The sequence below is a fragment of the Cornus florida genome, unplaced genomic scaffold (assembly GCF_030987335.1).
Source record: "Cornus florida cultivar Cherokee Brave unplaced genomic scaffold, ASM3098733v1 CherokeeBrave_3.0.0_Hap2_Chr01, whole genome shotgun sequence".
NCBI lineage: Eukaryota > Viridiplantae > Streptophyta > Magnoliopsida > Cornales > Cornaceae > Cornus > Cornus florida.
The window spans coordinates 70091490-70098648 of record NW_026775571.1 but is presented as its reverse complement, the minus strand read 5'-3'; the positions used below and the strand labels follow the sequence as shown (position 1 = coordinate 70098648).

The 7159-nt window shown below is 38.6% G+C and overlaps 1 pseudogene; it reads left to right on the top strand.

The window, feature by feature from the left end:
• Positions 1 to 4857: 4857 nt before the first annotated feature.
• On the top strand, positions 4858 to 4956 carry LOC132283087 (small nucleolar RNA R71; annotated as a pseudogene).
• The last annotated feature ends 2203 nt before the right edge of the window (positions 4957 to 7159 follow it).

The following is a 7159-nucleotide window of genomic DNA, read 5'->3' as shown; positions in this document are numbered from 1 at the left end:
TGTCAGATAATTGGCCCTCCTTTGAATCTTGTGCCCCGCCATGTATATATTCTAATAGAGAACGAAATCAGTGAACCATAGGTTGTCGGAAAGGAATGTCCGGGTGGCGAAGTTCTCGTTACTGGCATGGTGACCTGTGAGAAAAACTGCCATGTCGACATAGGAAGGCCTGAATAGCCTTGGATATGTGTCCTGAAGCTCTGGAGGACATCTGTGTGGATAGCGGCAAGAGCGGGCTAAAGTGTCCACTGTAATGGTGATCGGATGGCCATCGACAGAAGTGACCATCTCGGCTGTGGTACACGGCGATGGTCAGAGGTTCTGGTAGAACAACCGAACCAGCCGTGGGTAAACCGGCTCTGTGACGGGGGCAAGAATAGCGGCTAGGCCCTTCTGAATAATATCATGGTAGGCGTATCGGGTCAGTACCGATCGAGAAAAGAAGGCCGTGTCGAACTCTGACTCATGGTTGAGTGTCATAGGCGCATATCGAGGCGTGGGCCTATCACTCCCTAGATGAGCTGGCTGAGCATGCTGAGCTGGCAGCTCCAGTCTGCGGTAGAGATGGTGATGGAGTGAAAGCAGGATGAGCCGTAGAGGTGGATGATATATAGTCATCCTCAGGCTCATGAGATGGTGACTGAGGTGGGGTAGCCTGTGCTGGCTCCCGCTTTGCATAAGAAGGCTCTGCTAGCTCCTCTGTCCATCGCCTAGTGTGTCAGGTGGGCCCGTGTTGCCTGTTGGCAACGGTCTTCCTCTTTACCATGGCCTGTAAAAAGAAAAACTTACAATAGGAGTTAGTGCCAGAATAAGAAATTTAAAAGTATGAAATAGAATCATGTATGTCAAATAAAATAGACAAAACATATATGATATGAATCTATGCAAGTGGTAGAATATGAAACATGCTAAATAATGTAAGTATGAAATGCATCCAATGTGGAATATCACAGGCATTGGGCATAGATATGATAGCATGAACATAAGATATGATGAATGAAGTGTGTGTGTGAGATCTGTGAAGTTCGATCGATCATAAAAAGAAGTGAGATCGATCACAAAAGTTGGATCGATCAAAAGTAAGTGAGATCGATCTCACTACTTCCATTGATCGAAGACATGAGTTCGATCGATCTCTCAAGATCGATCGGAGATACTAGTTCGATCGATCGAATTGTGCGACGTTGAAAACTCAAAGGTCACAGATCTGCGACTTTGGAAGCATGGGGCCCACATGAACGTGATCGTGGGCCCAACAACATATCAAATCAACAAATATCCATCACAAATCGAGGCCCAAACTTTACCAAATCTAAACAAATCTCAAAATATCTACAAAACATATACACGTATATACACATATATATACAATGCTTCGAAGGCTCATCAATGGCGGATTCATCATAAAAATGGCCTGGATTCAACACATAGAGTATGTATGGATGAGATTGAAGCTTAAATGGACATGAGATGCTCGGGTCTTACCTTAACCAAAGGAGAGAAGTGGATGCAAAGAGGGAACGATGGAATCCGAGACGAGAGAGAGAGATGCGAAGCTTGGAAACTCGTCGGAAAGCTTCGCCGGAGATGGTGAAGTGATTGGACAGTGACGGCGACAAAGAGGGGTTAGGGCTTTTGGATGAGGGTGAGTTAGATCGATCTTTGTAATCGATCTTGCAAACCCTCGGTTCTATTTTTAAAAACATTCCCGATAGAGTTCAATCGATCACTCAATTGTGATTGATCGAACTTTGATGAACTCTTTTCAAAGTATTTTTTGATTTTTGAAATTTTTGAAAATTGCAAAATGAAAATTAAAAGTTGGGATTAAAATTAAAAACTGAAAAATAAAATAAAAAATATATATATTTTTAGGTAAATTATATTGAATAAACACTAATAATTAAAAATTAAAATAGAATATTTTTGAATTTTTGAAAACTTTTTTGAAAAATAAAATAAAATAAAATGAAATAAAATGAAAATAAAATGAAATACAAATGCAGATATTTTTGGATTTTTGGAAATTTGAAAAGTCAAAACAAAGTCAAAATAATGAAATGAAGACTGAGATCGATCGAAACAAGAGTTCGATCGATCAGATAGAGAGTAAAAATATGCAGGTTTTTGGCTCAGAAAATTGGCTACGTGTTGGAACTTGAGATTAATTGAACTTGAAAGTTGGATCGATCGAAGAACTTCTTGATCGATCTTGGAATGTTTCGATCGATCAGACAGGGAACTAAAATATGCAGGTTAATGCAGGCTCAAAATTTTTCTAAGTGTTGAGTCATGAGATCGATCAAACTTGAAAGTTGGATCGATCGAAGGTCTCTCGATCGATCTAAGAGTTAGTTTGAACGATGGGACAGAGAGGTGATTTGGATACAGGTTTCTGCAGGTCAAAATTTTTTCTAAGTGTTGGATACAGAGAGGAGTTCGATCGATCGAACTCAGGTTTGAGAACGATCGAACTATGCAGAATGCTCAATAATGACATGAAAGCTTATGTAATCCTCACCAAAGTTCCTTAAAATGCATATGAACCAAAAACAAGTATTTAGACTTCGTAAGAAATGAAATGAAAGATAGAAATGGGGGAGGAATAGGGTTTTGACACCCTATGAATGCTTTTGCTAGTCTTTAACGTCTCTAGCAAGACATTGGGCTCTTTTAGCCCGGATCAAAGATCTTATAATGCATCCCCTCCTTGTCGGGGTGATAGATGCTTTGAACTCCACCCAATAAATGGTTCTTTGAAGAACTTGTTGGATTAACCTCAAACGAAATCTTTGGTCCCTTGTCTATGCAATTACAACCTTTGGGCTTCCATGCCCTTTCAAAGCAGAAGTTTGAAACAAGACTTTTAGAATGCAAGGTTGAAGATGATCCTTTGGAAGTTTTGGTTTTACACAAAAGCTCATTTCCTTGACATTGAAGATCATGACATTCATCTACAACATTAACTTATCCTTCGTATTTGTCAAATGAATTGGGTGTGGGATTAAAGATATTCAACTTCACCTTCATGTGGCCAAATGAGATCTTCAATAACCCCGTCCTACAATTGATGTTGGCATTAGCGGTTGCCAAGGAAGGACGACCAAGGATAACGGGAATTTGGCTCTTAGGATTGGGAACCGGTTCCGTGTCTATGACAATGAAATTAATGGGAAAGAAGAATTTATCAATCTTTATCAAAACATCCTCAATTATACCCCTAGGCTTCTTAATGGATCGGTCGGCAAGTTGCAAAACTACCAACGTCGGTTTTAATTCACCTAGGCCCAATTTGATATAAACCGAATATGGAAGAAGGTTAACACTTGCTCCTAAGTCAAGAAGCGCCCGATTAATAATATGATCACTAATAATGCATGATGTAGTGGGTGAACCGGGGTCCTTAAACTTTGGAAGAGTGTTATGTTGTAAAATTAAGCTTACTTGCTCGGTCAAAACCACTTTTCTTGGTGTTTGGCTCTTGTTCTTCCGCTTTTGGGTGCACAAGTCTTTCAAGAATTTGGCATAAGCCGGAATTTTCTTGATTGCATCTAATAGTGGAAGATTAACTTTCATTTGCCTAAAAATTTCCATGATTTCATTGGTTTTTGCCTTTTGCTTGTCTTTTGAAAAGGATCCTTTTAAGGCATCCGGAAATGGAACCTTTGGTTCAAACATTTTTTCAAAATTTTCTTTTGAACTCTCTTCAACACAAGAAGTTTTCAAATCATTTTTCAACAAAACCTTTTTAACATCATTTTTCAAAACTTCTTTTTCAAACACATCTTTCAAAACTTTCTCATTTACAAGATCATATATATGTAATGAAGGAGGAATGGGATGTGAAACGGGACGGGTGACAACTTGAGGTTGCACCGGTTCAGTCTCTTCATTGGACATTCCAACTTGATTATCCACAATCCTACCACTCTGCAAGGTAGTCACCGCATTAACATGTTCAATGGTATGGCCTTCCGATAAGGAATGGGTTTCCACAACATATTGTTGCTTAGGTGGGGCATTCTTTCCCTTCTTTCTTGCATTGAGAGTGCTTGCTATTTGCCCTACTTGGGTTTCTAGCTTCGCAATAGATTGAGAGTGAGAATGAAGCAATTGAGTGTTAGCCTCTAAAGTGCCCAAAGCATTCAAAACTTTCTCTTCAAAAGCGGGACTTCTAGTATTACCTTGGGAATAAGATTGGTTGGAAAAATAAGAATTAGCAAATTGATTCCCTTGTGATTGATAGGGTCTATAACCTTGGGATCCTTGGTTTTGAAGTGGAGGTGGAATGTACTTCCCTTGAAAACCGCATTGGGAAGGGTTTGAGCCCTCTCCTTGGTTTTTCCAAGAGAAATTTGGATGATTCCTCCAACTTGGATTATAATGAGTACCATAAGGATTGTTCCCTTGGTTCACAAAAGCCGTATTGACTTGTTCATTAGGTTCACTTTGCACTTGTTCATGAGGACAATGAGAAGTAAAATGAAGAACACTAGAACAAGTCATACATGTTTCATTTGATGCACGATGAGAATGGTTAGGGAAGGAAGATACTTGGTTCGCCGAGTTTTGGTTAATCAAAAATTGATCAAACCTTTGAGATAAAGACTTCATTTCGGCGGCTATTTCATTTGAATGGTCGACTTGATGTAAGCCAACACCTTCCTACCTTGTGAATTTGTACCATTCTTGGATGATAGTGTTCTATGCAAAGAATTTTCACTCATGCTCTCATAGAGACGGCACACGTCATCCTCATGCCTATCAATGTATGAGCTACCCATGGAAACATCAACCATGCCCTTATAGTTGTCCGATAAGCTCTCAAAGAAGTATTGAACTAATTGCCAATTGGGCATGTCATGATGTGGACACTTCCTAAGTAATTCATTGAAGCGTTCCCATGCCTCATGAAACGTTTCTCCATCCCCATGTGAAAATTCTCGAATTGAGGTTCTCAGGCATTGGTCTGAGAAACCGGATAGTACTTCTTCAAGAACTCTTGTTGCATTTCTGCCCATGAAGTGATTGAAAAAGGCCTAAGATTATTAAACCAATACTTTTCCTTGTATTTTAAGGTGAATGAAAAAGGTTTGAGTCTTAAAACCTCTTCCAGCATGTCCGTATATTTTACGGTGGAACATACTTCAAGAAACTCATCCAAATGCTTGTAAGGTTCTTCATTTGGAAGTCCATGATAGTTAGGAAGCATTTGAATGGTTTGTGGCTTAATTTCATAATGATGTGCTCTAAATGGAGGTAATTGGATGCATGGTGGTGCATTATACTCATTAGGCACATAATGGTCTCTTAAGGTAAGAGGTGGATTAGCTACTTGAGGTGCAACATGAACACCTTGGTTTTGAATTCCTTGATTGTTGATGGGAGGTTGTGGAGCATACATTGGCCTTGGCATTCGATATGGAACTTGGCTTTGTTGTTGTGGTGGTTGGTGAATGATTGGCCTAGGCATGCCTAATGGTACTTGTCGTTCTCATTGTGCACATTGGGATGAAGGAAACCTTGTTGGTTAATATGACCAATGTCCTCAACATGATCATCATTATGGTCATCCATTGAAAGATTGGCTCTATTTGAACTTCCTCTTCCCTTAGGATTTCTAACGATAGATTTAAGATGCAAATCAAGAGGGACAAGAGTTGGTCTCAATGAACGACGTCCATGCATGCACAATACGAAACACAAAGAAACACAAAGAATGACAAACACTATGCCTTCACAACAATGCAATTAGACTTCTTCCACAAACACTTAATTCATACTCCCATGCTTTAACAATAATGATGCAAGACAATTAAAAATAAGCTTCCATGCGGGCCGACGATTTAACTAAGGGATTGAGTAAAGAAAGTCTCACAAAGGTCCTTTAGCACTTCAACTCCAAAATTAAAGCTTAGCTTAGCAAATTTTAGAATTTTTAGCTTTTTACTTTCTTGCTTGCTTGAATGCTTGATGGCTCCTTTGCTTGCTTCCTCTCCAACAATGCACCTAGTTAAGTAATCAACACAATAAGTAACCAACAAGAAAAATAGAAAAAAATAAAATAAAGTAAAGACACGATCAAAAGAGTACTAATCCTAATCAATTCCACAAATCCGACGTTGCCAAATCTAATCAATCAATCCCCGGCAACGGTGCCAAAAACTTGGTGGTCATCGTCCTACCATAAGCTTAAGAGTGTGCATTAAGGCGAGGGCCAAGAGTTTTACATTTATAGAAGCCACTACTACCTTCACTAAAAATATAGCTAGGGCGAGTAGGGATTGTCCCAAGGGACTGTGAGGATAGAGCAATGTCGTGGAATTGTTATTAGGGCTAGTAGGTCAAGTGATCAAACAATTGGTTGGTTGGTTGATTAAAGAGCAACTAAATTAAAATAAGTGATAGCAAATAATGCAATTAAGAGTAAATAAGAGGGAGAGATCTTAGGGTGTAGAGATCACCACTAAGTGATGCATTTCTATATCATTGACAAGTGATTAATGAGGGCAAATGGTGTGTTGCAATATTGGTGTGTGTGTGTTTGGTTGATTCAACAAGCAAGGATGACTAGTTAAGTATTTATTGTCTAAACATCATGTGAAAGGCACAATATATCTAAGCAATGAAGCATATCTTGTCTAAACAACATGTAAAAGGCATAATAAATCAAAACAAGTCATTAATCCTTTCATTAAGCTCACAATCCAAATTCAACACAAGGATAGAGACATATGCTGTTTGCATTCAAAAGCTTGGATCATCAAACAACAAGTATAGATTGTCTTCCCATTTAACACTACACTACATCTACACTACTAGCATGAAAATAAACTAGGGGAGAGGCACAATCCATCAAGAGATAAGCATGAACCATCAAGAGAATCACAAAAGTATTCCTTTAAGCACTATGTTTTGACAATCTCTAAATCTATAGCATCAATATACATAGACATGCATCAATAACACAAAATCTAGAGACAAGTACATGAACATCTATTCTAGCATACATAGACATATGGATAGCATGAAATGATCAATTGGAAGCATTAAACCACATAAATCATTGAATAAACAAGACCTATATATATCAAAGTGTCAAAACATCAATTACAACACTAATCCCTTAATAATGCACAAGATTAAGATATAGAAAGCA